This window comes from Pelophylax lessonae, assembly GCF_965119305.1.
Source record: "Pelophylax lessonae genome assembly, chromosome: 4".
Taxonomy (NCBI): Eukaryota; Metazoa; Chordata; class Amphibia; order Anura; family Ranidae; genus Pelophylax; species Pelophylax lessonae.
The window spans coordinates 63679582-63701965 of NC_138771.1; the positions used below are offsets into that span (position 1 = coordinate 63679582).

The window sequence follows — 22384 nt, forward strand, 5'->3', positions numbered from 1 at the left end:
CCTTACATCAGGTGTCCCCATAACAGTGTCCCCTTACATCAGGTGTTCCCATAACAGTGCCCCCTTACATCAGGTGTTCTCATAACAGTGTCCCCTTACATCCAGTGTCCTCATAACAGTGTCCCCTTACATCAGGTGTTCCCATAACAATGTCCCCTTACATCAGGTGTTCCCATAACAGTGTCGCCTTACATCAGGTGTTCTCATAACAGTGCCCCCTTACATCAGGTGTTCTCATAACAGTGCCCCCTTACATCAGGTGTTCTCATAACAGTGCCCCCTTACATCAGGTGTTCTCATAACAGTGCCCCCTTACATCAGGTGTTCCCATAACAGTGCCCCCTTACATCAGGTGTTCTCATAACAGTGCCCCCTTACATCAGGAGTTCTCATAACAGTGCCTCCTTACATCAGGTGTTCTCATAACAGTGCCCCCTTACATCAGGTGTTCCCATAACAGTGCCCCCTTACATCAGGTGTTCTCATAACAGTGTCCCCTTACATCAGGTGTTCCCATAACAGTGTCCCCTGTCATCAGGTGTTCCCATAACAGTGCCTGCCCCCTTACATCAGGTGTCCCCTTACATCCAGTGTCCTCATAACAGTGCCCCCTTACATCAGGTGTTCCCATAACAGTGCCCCCTTACATCAGGTGTTCTCATAACAGTGCCCCCTTACATCAGGTGTTCCCATAACAGTCACTGAAAATACAAAGCAAAAGAAGGACGCACCAGCCTAGCGCATTATCCTCAGCAAGTTTATTTGGATAAAATTGTTTAAAATCAAATACTCACAAACAAACAAGAAGTTCAGGCACAGCTGGGAAGTTTTTTGGATAGCTCACCAATGGAATAAATAGTCGCGTGGGGCTAGCCAATTAAAATGTAACTACATTTGTGACTTGCAACAGCTTTTGGGTAATTGGCTGTGTAGCCACGCCCATTTGGACGATATCTCCTCCCACATCCCCCAGGGGTCATGTGGAGGCCTGGCCCTACATATTATATTTAAACTATGGACTTGACCATGGCCTCCAGGCTCTGAGGAAGAGGCACAGCCTCGAAACGCGTCAGCCCTCTGCTTCCAGTAAAGACGTTGATCCTCTGGTAGGAGGCAGGTGTATGGAATTGATGTGCCTGAACTTCTTGTTTGTTTGTGAGTATTTGATTTTAAACAATTTTATCCAAATAAACTTGCTGAGGATAATGCGCTAGGCTGGTGCGCCCTTCTTTTGCTTTGTATTTTCAGTGTCTGGTCGACCACCCTGGTCGTAAGGGGCAGCAAAGCCTAGCCATCATGGATGCCTAATACCAGTACGAGTTCCAGGATTGAAACAGCCTGAGGACCAGGTTCCGAGCGCAGGAAAGGGGGTGCTGTCCAGCACTTATCTTTTTTGGAATGTTCCCATAACAGTGCCTGCCCCCTTACATCAGGTGTCCCCTTACATCCAGTGTCCTCATAACAGTGTACCCTTACATCAGGTGTCCCCATAACAGTGCCCCCTTACATCAGGTGTCCCCAAAACAGTGCCCCCTTACATCAGGTGTTCCCATAACAGTGTCCCCTTACATCCAGAGTCCTCATAACAGTGTCCCCTTACATCAGGTGTTCCCATAACAGTGTCCCCTTACATCAGGTGTTCCCATAACAATGTCCCCTTACATCAGGTGTCCTCATAACAGTGTCCCCTTACATCAGGTGTTCTCATAATTGTGTCCCCTTACATCAGGTGTCCCCATCAGGTGTCCCCATAACAGTGCCCCCTTACATCAGTTGTCCCCATAACAGTGCCCCCTTACATGAGGTGTTCTCATAACAGTGTCCCCTTACATCAGGTGTCCCCTTACATCAGGTGTCCTCATAACAGTGTCCCCTTACATCAGGTGTCCCCATAACAGTGCCCCGTTACATCCAGTGTCCTCATAACAATGTCCCCTTACATCAGGTGTTCTCATAACAGGGTCCCTTACATCAGGTGTTCCCATAACAGTGCCCCCTTACATCAGGTGTTCTCATAACAATGCCCCCTTACATCAGGTGTCCCCATAACAGTGCCCCCTTACATCAGGTGTTCCCGTAACAGTGCTCCTAGAAATCCAAAACCCCAATCAGAATATCAGATATCAAATATTCATCTATCAGTTGCCCCCTTCAATGAGCCCCCATATATCTGTAGCACTGCCCCCCTAGGGAGCTGCTCAGTGTGGATTCCCCTGGGTTACCCATAGCAACAGTCTGTAAAACTTATCACTTTATGACTTGGCTCAGACAATGAACAGTCAAGGGAATTTGGTTTTTGTGTTTAATTTTAGAACTTGGATGGGAGAAGGGATGAGTGGGATACTCCAACTTGAACTATGCACAATTTCTGAGGAAAACTGACTGTAGTGTGTGCGGCAAGGCCGCTGCTTCACCTTGCCACTTCACCTTGTGAAGTAAAAGATATGTTCCTGAATGAATTCCTCTTCAGGGTCCTAACCTAGCACCCCCTTTCTCACTTCCCATGCATGCTAGCCCTTGTCCACTGACTCTCCACTGGAGTGGTCCCCTTACTGGGCAGACCCCTGGCAAGCTTCCCAATACTCAAGGACACTGTTTTTCCCTGGGTTGCTCTGCCTTCAGCTCCACTCATCAGTATCCTGGCCCTCCTGGCTCAGCATCACACACTTGGTCCACTAGGCCGACCGCCTGTGACCACCTTCCTTGCTGACAACCGTCACCCTCCTCCTGGGACCTGACTTCCTGCCCAAAGACACCCTGTCACATGTGCCCCCGGCTTTTATGACCTATCCCAGAATGCACCACTGTTTTGCCAACCCATTGGGACAGCCACAAAAGCCTGTGTGTCACTGGCTGGGTTTCCTCCACTGTCCAACAGGCTCTCCCATTGGATACAGCGGGGGCACTCCCTCAGCCCAAATGAATCACACCCTGGACACATGCAACAGGCAGAACTAACAATCGGGCTCCCCTGATAAGCAGATAGAGCTGCTAAGCTTTTACCAACCTAGCACCTACCTAGGAGGGTACTACATCCACCCCCCACCAAAATTGAGGGACACAATAAACGCACATGCGCACTAGAGGGACACAATAACCGCACATGAGCACTAGAGGGACACAATATCCACACATGGGCACTAGAGGGACACAATAACCGCACATGAGCACTAGAGGGACACAATAACCGCACATGTGCACTAGAGGGACACCACCGCACATGGGTACTACAGGGACACAATATCCGCACATGCGCACTAGAGGGACACAATAACCGCAGATGCGCACTAGAGGGACACAATAACCGCACATGCGCACCAGAGGGACACAATAACCGCACATGCGCACCAGAGGGACACAATAACCGCACATGCGCACTAGAGGGAAACAATAACCGCACATGCGCACCAGAGGGACACAATAACTGCACATGCGCACCAGAGGGACACAATAACCGCACATGCGCACTAGAGGGACACAATATCCACACATGGGCACTAGAGGGATACAATAACCGCACATGCGCACTAGAGGGACACAATAACCGCACATGTGCACTAGAGGGACACAACCGCACATGGGTACTAGAGGGACACAATATCCGCACATGCGCACTAGAGGGACACAATAACCGCACATGTGCACTAGAGGGACACAATATCCGCACATGCGCACTAGAGGGACACAATAACCGCACATGCGCACCAGAGGGACAAAATAACCGCATATGCGCACTAGAGGGACACAATATCCACACATGGGCACTAGAGGGACACAATATCCGCACATGCGCACTAGAGGGACACAATAACCGCACATGCGCACCAGAGGGACACAATAACCGCACATGCGCACTAGAGGGACACAATATCCATACATGGGCACTAGAGGGACACAATATCCACACATGGGCACTAGAAGGACACAATAACCGCACATGGGCACTAGAGGGACACAATATCCACACATGGGCACTAGAAGGACACAATAACCGCACATGGGCACTAGAGGGACACAATAACCGCACATGTGCACTAGAGGGACACAATAACCGCACATGGGCACTAGAGGGACACAATATCCACACATGCGCACTAGAGGGACACAGTAACCGCACATGTGCACTAGAGGGACACAATAACCGCACATGGGCACTAGAGGGACACAATAACCGCACATGGGCACTAGAGGGACACAATAACCGCATATGCGCACTAGAGGGACACAATAACCGCACATGCGCACTAGAGGGACACAATAACCGCACATGGGCACTAGAGGGACACCACCGCAGATGGGTACTACAGGGACACAATATCCGCACATGCGCACTAGAGGGACACAATAACCGCAGATGCGCACTAGAGGGACACAATAACCGCACATGCGCACCAGAGGGACACAATAACCGCACATGCGCACTAGAGGGACACAATAACCGCACATGCGCACCAGAGGGACACAATAACTGCACATGCGCACCAGAGGGACACAATAACCGCACATGCGCACTAGAGGGACACAATATCCACACATGGGCACTAGAGGGACACAATAACCGCACATGAGCACTAGAGGGACACAATAACCGCACATGTGCACTAGAGGGACACAACCGCACATGGGTACTAGAGGGACACAATATCCGCACATGCGCACTAGAGGGACACAATAACCGCACATGGGCATTAGAGGGACACAATATCCACACATGGGCACTAGAGGAACACAATAACCGCACATGGGCACTAGAGGGACACAATAACCGCACATGGGCACTAGAGGGACACAATAACCGCACATGCGCTCCAGAGGGACACAAAAACCGCACATGCGCTCCAGAAGGACATATTCATGCATGCTATAGGAACACAATACCTGTGCAAGCACACTAGAATGGTGCAAAAACGGCAAATGCGCACTAGAGAGACACAACAGCCCTGCTTGCACACCAGGAGAACCCAATTAACAATAATTAATAAACACGCACGTGCGCAGGAAATAACATTATCATGAAACTTTCTCATCTAGTGGCCTCATCTCACCAGTTTATGGGATTGATTTTCAGGTTAAACCATTAAAAATTGGAGGGACAATCAGGTGGAGTGGAACTTGTCAGGAATGCTAAAGTGCAGAAAACTAGTAAGGACCCCATGAGTACCCCTCCCCCCGTAGACCGTCTTCCTGCATTCCTAATGTCAGTCTATTGGAAAGCAAATCCGATCTTTCCGCAATCAAACTCCAATATTGCAAAAATGTAAGATTAGTGCCACCTTGTGGTAACATGGAGAGAATCACAAAGGAGACCCCTGTACTGCCTGTGTATAATGTACAGACTAGGCTTACACATACACAGTGTGACAGACTTCCAGGGGGTGCCGATGTGGACTCTGAGTGGACGGCATTTCCTTTGCATTGTCATGGACAGGATCTGAACTGAGGATACCAGTGCTGCAAGGCAGAAGTGCTAACCACTAAGCCACTCCACTGCCATGATCTCAGCGCTGTTCCTCAGTTTGCTCTGCGCATTATAAACTATTCCATTACGTCCTGCTGATCTCCTGCAGCCTCTATGTAGCCACTTCACAATTATACACAATCCAGTGATGGCTGCCTGGCATCAGTTTCCTGATGGTGACAACACTGGACTTTGCGCTGAAAAAGCCATACTAAGCTTGTACGACAACGCAAGAGCACAATTGGGGGACAGGGACAGAGCGTTGTCACCCCATACCAGGAAATGTCTTATATGGCAGGATCACCAGGGAATATTTTAACCACTTAAGCCCCGGAGGATTTGGCTGCTCAAAGACCAGGCTCTATTTTGCGATTTGGCACTGCGTGACTTTAACGGACAATTGCGCGGACGTGCGACGCTGTGCCTAAATGAAATTGACGTCCTTTTTGTCCCACAAACATAGCTTTCTTTTGGTGGTATTTGATCACCTGTGCGATTTTTACTGTTTGCGCTATAAACAAAAAAAGAGCGACAATTTTGAAAAAACAACAATATTTTTTCACATTTTTTCTATATGAAATCCCCCCCCCCCCCAAAAAAAAAATTTAAAAATCAAAATTTTTTAACATTTTAGGCCAATTTGTTTTCTGCTACATATTTTTGGTGAAAAAATCGCAATAAGCGTAATTTGATTGGTTTGCGCAAAAGTTATTGCGTTTACTAACTACGGGAAAGATTTTTGTCATTTTTATTGTTTTTTTTTTTTTAACTAGTAATGGCGGCGATCTGCGATTTTTTTTGTGGGGCTGCGACATTGCGGCAGACATTTTTGACACTTTTGGGGGTACCAGTGACATTACTGCAGTAATCAGTGCTATAAATATGCTCTGTTACTGTAAAAATGACACTGGCAGGGAAGGGGTTAACTTTATTAGAGATCAAGGGGTTAAGTGTGTCCCTAGGGGTGTGCTTCTAACTGTAAAGGGGCGTGGCTTTTGATGTAACCACAGAGACATACGATCCTACATAGGAGGATCATATGATCTCTACAGTTACATCAGGGAGAATGACAGACGGCTTCGTTTACATCAGCCGCCTGCCTTTCTCCCTCTCCAGCGGGAGATCGAGAATGGCCAGTGGACATCGGAGCCGCTGGTCAATCGCACTGGGATGGCAGTGAACGAGCGGGAGCGCGCCTCCGCAACGCGCTCTCGCCCCCTATTGGATCGTGGGCGAGTGACGTACCCATACGTCACTTTGCCCAGGGGGGGGGGGGGGGCTGACCGCCGCAGTATATGTACTTGGGGCGGTCGGCAAGTGGTTAAAGAATAACTCCACTCTTGTTGAGAAGAACCCCCCCCCCCCCCCGGGTGATCTCTGTACATTGCAGGGATTGTAGCAAACCTTGTTGTAGATTCCTTCCTTTTGTTATTCTGAAGAAATCATTGTTTGTTCCTCTGTGTCCATGTGCAAAGTGAATGTGAATGGGAGTGACTTTATAATTATCAATCAGCTGCTGCACCTGCAGGGCTTTAATGAAGAAAGTGGCAGGGTCTGCATCCCTGTAGACGGGATTTTCTATTCGGAGTATCTCACCAAAAATGTGATGCCCAAAAATCTGACTTGTATCTCAGTGCAGACTTCTGGGAAAATCAGCGAGCCAATCACACCAGCAGGAAATTGCGCTCTGTCTATATGTGTACACAGCGCCTCCAGGTGGCCATATTGCATTTTACAGAAAATTACAGCAACTGCAGATTAAAAACGGAAAGGTCATTTTTAACTGCTTGCCGACCGCCCGACGCAGATGTACTGCGGGCAGGCAGCCGCTTCCAGGCAAATCGCCGTACATGTACGGCGCTTGCTCTGGGGAGTCTAGGGGGCGAGCGTGTGCCACTGGCGGCGCACTCCGGCCCACGCTCGTCAGCGGAGAAGCCGATGCCGCGGGCAGGCGCCTCGGATTGCCGCCTGACACCCGCGATCGCTCCCCGCTGAGAGAGAAGGACGGTCGGATGTTGTAAACACAGCTGACCGTTCTTCTCCCTGGAATGATCACAGAGCTCCTGTGATCCTTCTATATAGGATCACATGTCTCTATGATCATTTCACAAGCCACGCCCCCCCCCCCCCCCCGTTAGAATCACTCCCCTCACATTTAACCCCTTGATCACCAACAAAAGGTTAACCCCTTCCCTGTCAAAGTCATTATTACAGTAACAGTGCATATTTTTAGCACTGATTACTGCAGTAATGTCACTGGTCCCCCCAAAAGTGTCAAAAATGTCAGTCAGGGGTCCGATCTGTCCGCCACAATGTCGCAGTCCCGCTAAAAAAAAAAAAAATATCGCAGATCACCGTCATTACTAATAAAAAAAAAAAAAACACCACAACAACAAAAATGACATAAATCTTACCCTTAGTTAGTAAACGCAATAAATTTTGCGCAAACCAATCAAAATACGCTTATTTCATTTTTTTTTACTAAAAATATGTAGCAGAAAAATTGGCCTAAAATGTTAAAAAAATTTACATTTTTAAAATTTTTTTTGGAATGTTATATAGCAGAATGTGAAAAAAATATTTTTTTCAAAATTGTCGCTCTTTTTGTTTTATTAGCGTAAAAAATAAAAATCGTACAGGTGGTCAAATACCACCAAAAGAAAGCTCTGTTTGTGGGGAAAAAAAGGACGTCAATTTAGTTTGGGTACAGCGTCGCACGACCGCACAATTGTCAGTTGAAGTTACGCAGTGCCGAATTGCAAAATAGGGCCTGGTCATTAAGGGGGTAAAATCTTCCGGGGCGGAAGTGGTTAAGAACATACAATTACAATATAACTACTGTCACAATTCTATATATTATTTTTCTTTACTAAATTTTTTCCCCACGAAACTGGGAGTTGCCCTTTAATGATCGCTGCAAGTAAAAGGATTGGAAATGACATTGATTGATTGATTCTGCGTGTAGTCGGTGTGACATACCTGAAGATGAGCGATGGGCCCACGGTGCATCTGGGTGAGGGCGGAGTCATCTAGGCTGCAGAAGCGTTCAATTGGCTCCTTGCCCCAGGGGAAGTCGTACTGTATGAGGGTCATTTTCCTTCCGTCTTCGTCAGGGTGGTCACCGCTGCTGAATCTGGACGGCAACTGAGCAAACTGGACACAGAGGGGGGGAGGGGTGAGAAAATAGCACCGTACAGTCAGGTCCAGGCATGCTTTCTCAGCATTTCGTCATATGTAAAAATACATTTTATAATATATATATATATATATATATATATATATATATATATACATACATACACTGCTCAAAAAATATTAAAGCAACACTTTGAAAACACCTCAGATCTCAATGGGGAAAAATATCATGATGGATATCTATACTGGTATGGACTGGGTAATATGTTAGGATCTATACTGGTATAGACTGGGTAATGTGTTAGGATCTATACTGGTATAGACTGGGTAATGTGTTAGGATCTATACTGGTATGGACTTGGTAATGTATGAGGATCTATACTGGTATGGACTGGGTAATGTGTTAGGATCTATACTGGTATGGACTGGGTAAAGTGTTAGGATCTCAACTGGTATGGACTGGGTAATGTGTTAGGATCTATACTGGTATGGACTCAGTAATGTGTTGATCTATACTGGTATGGACTGGCTAATGTTTTAGGATCTATACTGGTATGGACTGGGCTATTGCGTTAGGATCTATACTGGAATGGACTGGCTAATGCGTTAGGATCTATACTGGTATGGACTGGCTAATGTTTTAGGATCTATACTGGTATGGACTGGGTAATGTGTTAGGATCTATACTGGTATGGACAGGGTAATGTGTTAGGATCTATACTGGTGTGGACTGGGTAATATGTTAGGATCTATACTGGTATGGACTGGGTAATGTGTTAGGATCTATACTGGTATGGACTGGGTAATGTGTTAGGATCTATACTGGTATGGACTGGGTAATGTGTTAGGATCTATAGTGGTATGGACTGGGTAATGTGTTAGGATCTATAGTGGTATGGACTGGGTAATGTGTTAGGATCTCAACTGGTATGGACTGGGTAATGTGTTAGGATCTATACTGGTATGGACTGGGTAATGTGTTAGGATCTGTACTGGTATGGACTGGGTAATATGTTAGCATCTATACTGGTATGGATTGGGTAATGTGTTAGGATCTATACTGGTATGGACTGGGTAATGTGTTAGGATCTATACTGGTATGGACTGGGTAATGTGTTAGGATCTATACTGGTATGTACTGGGTAATGTGTTAGGAAGGAAAGGATGCCACATCGTCTGATGGAAATGAAAATTATCACCCTACAGAGGGCCGAATTCAAAGACACCCCGAAAATCAAAGTTAAAAAACAATGCAGCAGGGGAGTCCATTTTGCTAAAATTTCATTGCAGGACCTCAGAATGGTCCTCAGTAGTTTGTATGGCCCCCACATGCTTGTATGCATGCCTGACAACATCAGGGGATTCTCCTAATGAGACGGCGGATGGTGTCCTGGGGTATTTTCTCCCAGATCTGGACCAGGGCATCACTGAGCTCCTGAACAGACTGAGGTGCAACCTGGCGGCGTCGGATGGATCAAAACATAATGTCCCAGAGGTGTTCTATTGGATTAAGATCAGGCGAGCGTGGGGGCCATTCAATGGCATCAATTCCTTCATCCTCCAGGAACTGGCTATATACTCTCGCCACATGTCCTGCATTGGCATTGTCTTGCACCTGGAGGAACCCAGGACCCACTGCACCAGCATAGGGTCTGACAATGGGTTCAAGAATTTCATCCCGATACCTAATGGCAGTCAGGGTGCCATTGTCTAGCCTGTAGAGGTCTGTGTGTCCCTCCATGGATACGCCTCCCCCAGACCATCACTGACCCACCACCCAACCGGTCATGCTGAACGATGTTACAGGCAGCATAATGTTCTCCACATCTGTCAGGAAAGAAAGACGCCTCTAAGTGCAGTATTAATAGGATTTATTATTTGGTGCAAGGGATTTAAAAAAAAAAAAAAAAACACTTACAAGATGGCAGAGATAACAGACATGTATTAATTGTCCTCTTCTGGTTTGCTGTGTCCTCTGTCTGCTGGGTGAGGGAGGATGAGAGAGTTGTCCTGCAGCTGTCTGGATTCCCTGGTGACGTGGAGGAACGAGGAAGCGGAGAGGCAGATGGCGACCCAGGTTCCAGAACCAAGCTGGAATGCACACGGCTGATATGCCCAACGCCATAACGTGTTTCAGAGCATGTGCGGCTCCTTCGTCAGACCTAAGCCCATGTTTGTTCAGCAGGCACAGAGTCAGAGCCTTGTGTTCAAACTCTCCGTTGAGAGCCAACTGACGACCTCCCGGCCCTTTCGACTTCCTCTGTCCAATCAACGCCTCACAAGACCATCAGGATAGGATAGTCTTGTGAGGAGTAGACATATGCCGGTTTTCGGTAATTCGATATATCGCGGTATTGCATACCCATGGTATTGTTATTGTGGCATTTTTAAAATACAGAGTTTCTCTGCTCCTGGGTCTGACTTGTGAATTGATACATTTGGATGACTCATTCCTCACTCAATAGAAAACAGCTCTGGTAATATGATCCTAGAGTGAGAGACTTAGCTCCTCCCTGTAACCAATCAGACAGCTCCCACTCAGCACACACCCACATGCTTCCTTCCCGGGCTCAGAGAGACACATAGTTACATAGTTAGTGAGGTTGAAAAAAGACATCAGTCCATCCAGTTCAACCTATGATGTGAGTGTGTGTTTGCTTTTAACCGTACATTGTATACCCCTGTATGTTGTGGTCTCCAAGGTGCCCATCTAATCGTTTTTTGAAACTATCAATGCTCCCAGCTGATACGACTGCTTGTGGAAGAGAATTCCACATCCTTACCGCTCTTACAGTGAAGAACCCCTTACGCATTTTAAGGTTAAATCGCCTTTCCTCTAGTTTTAGTGAATGGCCACGTGTCTTATTGTATTCCCTTTCTCTGAATAGTTTGTTCCTTATGCTAGGGTCGCCAATACAGTATTTGTACATTGATATCATATCCCCCCTCAATTGTCTCTTCTCCAGAGAGAATAAGTTCAGTGCTTGTAGTCTTTCCTCATAGCTGATGTCCTCCATTCCCCTAATTATTTTTGTTGCCCTTCTCTGGACTCTTTCCAATTCCAGCACATCCTTCCTGAGGACCGGTGCCCAGAACTGGACAGCATACTCCAAATGTGGCTGGACCAGAGTCTTGTAGAGCGGGAGAATAATCTCTTTATTTCTGGAGTGAATCCCCTTTTTTATACATCCCAGTATTCTGTTGGCTTTGCTTGCAGCGGCTTGGCATTGCATGCCACTGCCAAGCCTGTTGTCTACCAGTACCCCCAGGTCCCTTTCCATCCTAGACTCACCCAGAGGTTCCCCCCCTAGTGAGTAGCTTGCTTTGACACAGTGAGAGACACAGTGCCTGTGTAACGTGAGAATTACCTAGCCCGTGAGAAAAACCTACCCTCGTCACTTCCGGCCAGGAACAGCTGAGCAGCGCAGCAGTGCGCATGCTCACAGCCCCGGATACCTAATGGGACAACAGAGGAGCTGACTAGTGCGCATGCGCACTAGTATGGAAATATGTCGGTGTACCGTGAAGAAAATCTACCCACGCCGCGGCTACATAAAACAGCTGGGCTGCATTATGAGTCATCTCCGCTCCTGTCCCTGTCACTACCCTGATCTGGGCTAGTAAATATAAAAGCGGCTGGCGGCTCCGTGATTTATACTTTCATACACCCGCCGCCGCTTTTATATTTAGTAGCCGAGATGAGGGAAGTGCCAGGGACAGGAGCGGAGATCACTCGTATTGCAGCACAGTTATTTTAATGAAACTGCCGCATTACATACAGTGCCGTGCACCGGAAGTGACGAGGGGTAGGTTTTTCTCACGGGTAGGTAATTCTCACGGAACACCTGCCTTCTACAAGTGTCTGCAAGTACTTTTACCATACACTGTCACTAGATGGAGAGATAGATATACAGATAGATGGAGAGATAGATATACAGATAGATGGAGAGATAGATATACAGATAGATGGAGAGATAGATATACAGATAGATGGAGAGATAGATATACAGATAGATGGAGAGATAGATATACAGATAGATGGAGAGATAGATATACAGATAGATATACAGATAGATGGAGAGATAGATATACAGATAGATGGAGAGATAGATAGATGGAGATAGAGATATAGATGGAGATATAGATAGATAGAGATGGAGATATAGATAGATAGATAGAAATACATACACGGGCATAGCAGTATATATATATATATATATATATATATATATATATATATATATATATATATATATATATATATAGATGCACAGGCATAGCAGCCCACATTACATTAGTATATAGCCATCAAGCAGTGTCTGGCCTATCTGTTGATGACTGGTCCTGGCGCTCCGATCCAATGGCCTGGTCATTAAGGGGGCAAATCCTTGCGGCCCAGAAGTGGTTAAACCTGCAGGAGGAGCGGTGTTTTTATCTATAAATAACTTTACTATTGCTTTAGGCCTAGTTCACATGTATGAGGGTTAGCGGTTCACATGTATGTGGGTTGGCGGCCCATATTTGCACAGGGATAGGGATAGCAGCCCATTGATTTGAATGGGGTTGGGCTGCTATGCCTGCGTTTTCAGCTGAAAAAAGCCGCATGCAGAATTTTAAAAAATGCAGTGGCCGTGAACCCCATCCTGCTTTTGCACCATGCGACTTACTTGCAGTTCCTGCACACGCAAACTGTTTTTAAATGCTGGGCCCATATATTTAAAAACGCAGAAAGCTTGCCAGAGCAGTAACTGCAGGTAAGTCGCATGGTGCAGAAGTAGGATGGATTTAAAGGCCACTGCATTTTTTTAAAATGCTGCATGCACCTTTTTTCTGCGTAAAATGAGGGCATAGCAGCCCATTCAAATCAATGGGCTGCTATGCCTGTGCAAATGTGGGCCTCCAACCCGCATACATGTGAACCGCCAACCAGCATACATGTGAACTAGGCCTAAAGCATGTGAAAAGTAATTTACAAATAAAAACACCGGTCCTCCTGCAGGTTTAACCACTTCTGGGCCGCAAGGATTTAGCCCCTAATGACCAGGCCATCGCATCAGAGCGCCAGGACCAGTCATCACCAGGCAGGCCAGACACTGCTTGATGGCTTATTTTAGGCCTGGTTCACAGAGTCTGTACTGACTGACTACATAATTATGTGCAAAAGTGAACCAAAGTCCCTAAATTCAGCAATGAAATTCAAGTGAGGTAGAAATTTAATAATTTAAGTTTAATAATTGAATACCGTGATAATACCGTATACCGTGACAAAACCCTAATCAATTAATCGCAGCATGGAAATCTGATATCGTCACATGCCTAGTGAGGAGTTGATTGGACAGAGGTAGCCAAAAGGGTCGGGAGGCCATCGATTGGCTTTCGGAGAGTTTGAACACAAGGCTCTGAGCCTGCTGAACAAACATGGGCTTAGGTCTGACGAAGGAGTCACACATGCTCTGAAACGCGTTACCGCCCAACGCTTTCCCCTGACGCCATACAGGCCACGAGCGTTGCAGCTTGGTTCTGGAACCCGGGCCACCATCTGCCTCTCCGCTTCCCCGTTCCTCCACGTCACCAGGGAATCCGGACAGCTGCAGGACGGCTCTCTCATCCTCCCTCACCCGGCAGACAGAGGACACAGCAAACCAAAAGAGGACAATTAATACATGCCTGTTATCTCTGCCATCTTGTAAATGTTTTTAATTCCTTGCATCAAATAATAAATCCTTAGAATTCTGCACTTAGAGGCGTCTTTCTTTCCTTATATGATCCTATAGAGCTGCTTCTCACACAAGTGCTGCCCTCAGTGCAACCGCTCTACCGCAACAAAGGACCAGACAGCCTTCCTCACCAGAGCGCCCACATCTCTCCCTTCCTTTCACGTCTGTCACATGTGCTCAGGGTGAACCTGCTCTCATCTGTGAAAAGCACAGGGTGCCAGTGGTGGAGCTGCCAATTCTGGTGTTCACTGAGGCAGGGCAGTGAGCACAGAGCCCACTAGAGGAAGTCGGGCCCTCAGGCCACCCTCATGAAGTCTGTTTCTGATTGTTTGGTCAGAGACATTCACACCAGTGGCCTGCTGGAGGTCATTTTGTAGGGCTCTGGCAGTGCTCATCCTGTTCCTCCTTGCACAAAGGAGCAGATACCGGTCCCGCTGATGGGTTAAGGACCTTCTATGGCCCTGTCCAGCTCTTCTAGAGCAGTGTTTCTCAACTCCGGTCCTCAAGGCACACTAACAGGCCAGGTTTGCAAGATAACTGAAATACATCACAGGTGATATAATGTGCTGCTCAGTGATTTCAGAATTCTAGTCTGCATCTCTCCAAGGTAATACTTAAAATCTGGCCTGTTAGTGTGCACTGAGGACCGGAGTTGAGAAACACTGTCCTAGAGTAACTGCCTGTCTCCTGGAATCTCCTCCATGCTCTTGGTAATGGTACGGATAAATGTGCCATCGTGGAGGAGTTGGACTGCGTGTACAACCTCTATAGGGTCCAGGTATGGCCTCATGCTACCAGTAGTGACACTGACCCCAGCCAAATGAAAAACTCGTGAAAAACAGTCAGAAAAAAAATGGGTAGGGAAAAAAATGTCAGTGGCCTCCACCTGTAAAACCATTTTTGTTTTGAAGGTTGTCTCCTTTTGCCCATCCAGTGCACCTGTTGGTAATTTCATTAACACCAAAGCAGCTGAAACTGATTAACAACGCCCTCTGCTACTTAACTGACCAGATCAATATCCCAGGAGTTTAACTGACTTGATGCTATACTCGGATTCAAAAGTGCTCCTTTAATTTATTTGAGCACTATATATACAATATATATATATATATATATATATATATATATATATATATATATATATATACACACACACACACACACACTAGGGATAGACCAATTACCGGCGTGGCCGATATGCACTTTCCCTGATATATCAGTATTGGCCTTGGAACTGGCCGATATTTTTGTGACTTCATTCTGCCTTCTTAGGCCGCCTCCCTCGCCTTTGACAGCCTCCTCTGGAGTCGGCCTAGTCTCACGGAGACTGTATCACAGCCATACACCCACCCACAGCAGCCCGGTGCCAGCCAGCCAGCCAGCCACCCACATCCACAGGCCCTGTACCAGCCAGCCACCCACATCCACAGGCCCTGTACCAGCCAGCCACCCACCCACATCCACAGGCCCTGTACCAGCCAGCCACCCACCCACATCCACAGGCCCTGTACCAGTGAGCCAGCCAGCCACCCACAGGCCCTTTACCTGACACCCACAAGCACTGTACCAGCCAGTCAGCCACCCACCCACCACAGGATTCCAGACAGCCAGCCACCCACAGACAGTGTGCCAGCCAGCCAACCACAGGCCCTGTACCAGCCAGCCACCCACAACCCCTGTGCCAGCCAGCCACCCACCCACCACAGGGTGCCAGCAAGCCCGCCAGTAGGCATTAAACAAAAATGAACATGTTCAGTACCAGATTTGTGTCAAAAATTGTCTTTATTTTTCAAAACTTTAAAATGTACAAAATATCGGCCCATATCGGCCGATACCGAAACATTGTGACCAAAATATCGGTATCAGCCCTGAAAAAAACATATTGGTCTATTGGGCCATACACACTATCAGATTATCTGAAGACTTTTGTCTGTAGACTTACCAAAACCATATAATATGAGGTCAAACCTAAACACTTTCAATTTGTATGCAATCCGGCAGGCCCTTGCACTACATAGAAAAGGTAAATCTGAAGGAAAAAGTCTTCAGATAATCTGATAGTGTGTATGGCCCTTATCTCTAATAGACACACACACATACACTGCTCAAAAATTTAAAGGAACACTTTTTCTGGAAGAATGGTGAAACATTCCCACAGACACACTCCTAAACCTTGTGGACGGCCTTCCCAGAAGATTTGAAGCTGTTATAGCTGCAAAGGGTGGGCCAACTAAATATTGAACCCTACGGACTAAGACTGGGATGCCATTAAAGTTCATGTGTGTGTAAAGGCAGGCGTCCCAATACTTTTGACATAGTGTAGTTCTCTATGATGTAAGCTACACAGGTATCAGCAATGTTCCAACTCTGTTTAATGAATTGCTATTACAGCCTACTTGTGAAGGTTACACTATACAGAATGCATGCTCAACCTGGGGCCCTCCAGCTGTTGCGAACTACAAGTCTCATCATGCCTCTGCCTTTAGGAGTCATGCTTGTAACTGTCAGCCTTGCAATGCCTCATGGGACTTGTAGTTCAAGTAGCTGCAAAGGGGGGGCCAACTCAATATTGAACCCTACTGACAAAGACTGGGATGCCATTAAAGTTCATGTGTGTAAAGGCAGGGGTCCCAATACTTTTGACAATATAGTGTATCTCATCTCTTATAAATAACCCCCATAGATGTCTCAGCAATCACAGGGCGCTCACCTTCCTCCACCACAGCAGCCGTTGCCGCAGCCAGTAGTCCCGCCACTGAGCGCAAGTCTTGGCTGAGCTGAACCAGACCAGAGAGGCCGTCGTCCTCTCCCCCACCCTAGAACATGAAAGTAAAATTTATCAACTTACAGGAACTTAATAACCTCATAAAAATCAATTCTACTCCTGAACTTTATCGCTTTATCGCTGTCAGTAGGATTCTATCTCTTGTTTTTAGGATTTTGCACCAGTTGATTAAATCGGTGGCCTGTGAACCCATGTGACCTCCAATCTCCTTCCCCGGTATTAATCAGAGCGCACACACCTGAGAGTTACTAACAAACTGCATTGTGGGTAAAAGACAAATGAGAAATACATTGTATTCTTCACACTAATTTAGACCCCCCCCCCCATTACTAGGTACATTACAAGATGGCTGACCTGCAGGTGCAGATCCTTGTTGTCTGAGATTGGATGAAAACATCTCCCCACCTCTGCAATACCAAAAGGCAACTTTCTGTTCAGGAGCTCCAAACAAGGGGGGTAATAATACAAGGCACCTAAAATTGAAAAAATATTTTAAAAAGTCAACATTTTCAGCCCCTCCCACAATGGTGAGATTTTCCCCCAGTAATTCGTGTCTCTGCCCCTCCCACAATGGTGAGATTTCCTGCAGTAGTTTGTGTCTCTGCCCCTCCCACAATGGTGACATTTCCTGCAGTAGTTTGTCTCTGCCCCTCCCACAATGGTGACATTTCCTGCAGTAGTTTGTGTCTCTGCCCCTCCCACAATGGTGACATTTCCTGCAGTAATTTGTGTCTCTGCCCCTCCCACAATGGTGACATTTCCTGCAGTTTTGTGTCTCTGCCCCTCCCACAATGGTGAGATTTCCTGCAGTAGTTTGTGTCTCTGCCCCTCCCACAATGGTGACATTTCCTGCAGTAGTTTGTGTCTCTGCCCCTCCCACAATGGTGACATTTCCTGCAGTAGTTTGTGTCTCTGCCCCTTCCACAATGGTGACATTTCCTGCAGTAGTTTGTGTCTCTGCCCCTCCCACAATGGTGACATTTCCTGCAGTAATTTGTGTCTCTGCCCCTCCCACAATGGTGACATTCCCTGCAGTAGTTTGTGTCTCTGCCCCTCCCACAATGGTGACATTTCCTGCAGTAGTTTGTGTCTCTGCCCCTCCCACAATGGTGACATTTCCTGCAGTAGTTTGTGTCTCTGCCCCTCCCACAATGGTGACATTTCCTGCAGTAGTTTGTGTCTCTGCCCCTTCCACAATGGTGACATTTCCTGCAGTAGTTTGTGTCTCTGCCCCTCCCACAATGGTGACATTTCCTGCAGTAGTTTGTGACTCTGCCCCTCCCACAATGGTGACATTTCCTGCAGTAGTTTGTGTCTCTGCCCCTCCCACAATGGTGACATATCCTGCAGTAGTTTGTGTCTAGTGTTGGGCGAACGGTTCAGCCTCAGCAGGAGTTTGAGCTTATTATTAGCTATTCACCCCGTTCGGCAAACACCCAAATTTGCAGGGTGTTTGCTGGGTGTTCCCTGTGCTGCACAGCGCATTCTACGCAAGCTCTGCCCAATAAGGGTGCAGTATAAGCTGGTTGTAAAGGAGCGGCCGGGAAGCCGGCTACAGCGTCCTTAACAACCAATGAGCCATCAGCGGTCAAAAAAAAACGGTGTGGGGGCCCCCCAACCCCCCCCCCCCCCCCACAATACATACCAGTCCCTTATCAGAGCATGCAGGCAGGGGAGTCAGGTAAAGGGTGGGGGTGGGGTGGGAAAATGATGAGTGTGGGCCCCCACCCCCTCCTGAACCATACCAGACCACATGCCCTCAACAGGCAGGGGTGCTTTGGGGCAGGGGACATGTTGAAGGGGACAAGGATCTCTTCCCCAAAATCTTGGGGTGTGGTTGTGGGGGGTCTGCGGGCATCAGAATCGGGTCTTGCCCACCATATGTGAATGAGTATTGGGTACATTGTACCCCGACCCATTCATCAAAAAAAAATGTCAAAATTAACTAAAACAGTAGACAGGTTATTGACAAATCCTTTATTAAAAACTAAAAAAAAACCGCTGTCCTCCAATGTAGATCGATCGTCAATCACAACGCCGCCACCACCGGACCGGAAAAAAAAATGCCTCCGCCCACCGCAAAGACAAACTGCCCAATGGCTGGCTTGCCGTTTGACAGTTCTTATATTAGGTAAGAGCGAGACCACCTGGCTGCAACACCTGGTGGCACCGCCCCCCTTGTGACATCACCAACCAGTGCATGCTGGGTCGATGACATAACTGGGGGGCGGTGCCACCAGTTGATGTCACCAGGTGGCCCCGTCCTAGCCGAAGAACTGTCATATTTGATGATGTCAGCTGATGTCACCTGGTGGCACCGCCCCCCCTTGTGACCTCACCAATACTTGCTGGGTCAATGACATCACAGGGGGGCGGTGCCACCAGGTGATGTCGCCAGGTGGCCCCGCCCTTATCTATATAAGAACTGTCAAACGGCAAGCCAGACATTCGGTGGTTTGCCTTTGCGGTGGATGGAGCGATTTTGTTGTATTTTTTAGGTCAGGTGGTGGCGTCGTTAATGACGATGGATCTACATTGAAGGACAGCGTTGTTTTCTTTTTAATAAAAGAAATTGTAAAAAAAAAAACCTGTCTACTGTTTTTTATTTTGACACTTTTTTGGTGAATGAGTAGGGGTACCCTACTCATTCCCATGGGAGGGGGGAGGGAATAGGACCTGGGGGCCCCCTTGTTAAAAGGGGGCTGCCAGATTTCGATAAGCCCCTTACCCACAGACCCCCACAAACACAGCCCAAGGTTGTGTGTAAGAGGCCCTTGTAGGAGGATGCATGCTTGGATAAGGGTCTGGTAAGTACTGGGGGGACCCCACACCGTTTCCTTCTTTCTTTTTTAAATAGCCGGGTGCCAGCACTTGCAAATCAATTTAAGTGTGATTTAAATATAATTTTTTCGTTGATAAATGTCTGTTTTGCTGCAGCAGGTTCTATACATGGTACAGATGCTCCACTTTACAGGCAGACTAAGGGGACCCCACCCGCCCAGGCACTTTTTCATTTTTATTGTTGCACTTTAAGCATTATTAAAATCACTGCTCCTGTGAAAAAATGTTGCATTGACACTTGTCCCCCAGGGTAGTACCCAGCCCCCATACCCTTTTCATGGCCAATTACTTGCATATAAGCCTTCATAATGGGGACTTTTGATTTCTCATGTTCGGCCCCCATAGCCTTTAATGGGTTTGTGGCAGAATTCCCGAACGGGGGTGTTCAGCCCATCTCTATTTGTGTCATTGTTACCATATAGTCAAACCGCAAGCCAGACATTCGGTGGTTTGCCTTTGCGGTGGATGGAGCGATTTTGTTGTATCTTTTAGGTCAGGTGGTGGCGACGTTAATGACGATGGATCTACATTGAAGGACAGCGTTGTTTTCTTGGGGGTCTTGGCGAGGACCGGCCATCTTTTCCAGCTCCTCCTGGGTTAGACTTTGGTTTTGGAGGCGGTCCAGACGGGCTTTGGGGAGGGTCTTCAGCGGTGGTCTTGGTGAAGGGTTGGATGTTCCTGGTAGGTGACACAAAGTCAATGGGCAGAACCTGTTCCCGGTGCAGCACCATGGCGTCCCACCATTCCTTTACCAAGTTCCTTTTCATTTGGGCTCCCAGGGGCCCCAGGCCATGACGTCCTCCTAGAACAGAGGCCGGAGTCATCTTCTCCCCCAACAGGAAGACCTTCGACGGCACAACTGCAGAAGATCATTGCTCTCCCACCGTCCGGCCGCCAGCCTTCTGCACTGCAGTAATAGAGACGCTGGAAATGTCTTCCTTGTCCGCCCGACCTGGACTAGTCCCACCGCACACCAAGACATGGCGGATCGTGGTCACCTGACACAATATGGCCTCCGCCGGGGGATGGTACATAGCTCTGTGAGAATAGTACAGAAAGATAATGTGAGAATGACATTGTTCATGGCAGCAAATCAGCAGTCAGGAAAAGAAAAACTCTGCCAGGTGAGATCTAAACTTTACTGCAAATCCTTGCCTGCTCCTGTTCTGTAGATACAGAGGTAAGCCATTCTCACATGCAGAAATCATTAAAAAATAGCACTAATTGGCAGCTCGTGTCGAAATAGGAGGCGCTGTCAGTGCGCTACACCTAAGAACAACGCCGGGGATGCCACATTCCAGGAAACATCCCAATTATACAGACAGATTACAGGAGCAGGGGCTGGAGGAGATGTAAGGGAGGCTGGTCTATAATCGGAGTACTATTGCCATGGCTGGCAATGAGGGATACAATGGGGACAGGTTAAAGAGGTTGTAAACCCGTGCATTTTTTTTTTTTCCACCCTGCAAGAGAAAGCCATAATGAGCTAGTATGCATCGCATATTAGCTCATTATGCAATACTTACCTTAGAACGAGCCCCCGCCGTGCCGCCCACTCACCTCTATGACGGGCGACATGTCCAGTCGCCCGTCTTCCGGGATCGCGGCATCCGGCCATCTGATTGGCCGGAGCCGCGGTGAGGTCACTCCCGCGCACGCGCGCGAGAGCCGACAGTCACGGCACTGGACTCTGAAGGAACGGCAAGATCGGCCGTTCCTTCAGAGCGCATGCGCCAGTGACGTCACTGGATGCATGTAAGGTAAATATCTCCTAAACAGTACATGTTTAGGAGATATTTACTGTTGATACAATGTATTATACATAGGAGGACATGGAGACGGTATAGGGGGTGATATACACACTGATACAATGTATTATATATAGGAGGACATAGAGACGGTATAGGGGGGTGACATACACACTGATACAATGTATTTATATATAGGAGTACATGTACACGGTATAGGAGGTGATATACTGTACACACTGATACAATGTATTATATATAGGAGGACATGGAGACGGTATAGGGGGTGACATACAATGTAGGTGTATATATATATATATATATATATATATATATATACACAGTATATATGGGGGTGACATACAATGAAGTTATATATATATATATGGGGGCGACATACAATGAAGTTATATATATATATATATATATATATATATATATATGGGGGTGACATACAATGAAGATATATATATATATATATATATATATATATATATATATATAAATGGGGGTGACATACAATGAAGTTATATATATATGGGGGTGACATACAATGAAGTTATATATATATATATATATATATATATATATATGGGGGTGACATACAATGAAGATATATATATATATATATATGGGGGTGACATACAATGAAGTTATATATATATATATATATGGGGGTGACATACAATGAAGTTATATA

General features: G+C 46.9%; 2 pseudogenes across 2 annotated transcripts in view; both read right to left on the minus strand.

The window, feature by feature from the left end:
• LOC309552508 (DNA polymerase subunit gamma-2, mitochondrial-like) overlaps window positions 1-21013 on the minus strand; it is a 66292-nt pseudogene extending 45279 nt beyond the window's left edge. The window contains exons 1-4 of the transcript in view: window positions 20465-21013; window positions 17433-17568; window positions 17021-17126; window positions 8438-8611 (exon numbers count right to left, since the gene is read on the minus strand). The product of the transcript in view is annotated as a DNA polymerase subunit gamma-2, mitochondrial-like (transcript). The remainder of the gene's footprint in view (window positions 1-8437; window positions 8612-17020; window positions 17127-17432; window positions 17569-20464) is intronic.
• Window positions 21014-21036: 23 nt separating this feature from the next.
• The window catches only part of LOC309552509 (DNA polymerase subunit gamma-2, mitochondrial-like), an 87500-nt pseudogene continuing 86152 nt past the window's right edge, over window positions 21037-22384 (minus strand). The window contains exon 8 of the transcript in view: window positions 21037-21102. The product of the transcript in view is annotated as a DNA polymerase subunit gamma-2, mitochondrial-like (transcript). The remainder of the gene's footprint in view (window positions 21103-22384) is intronic.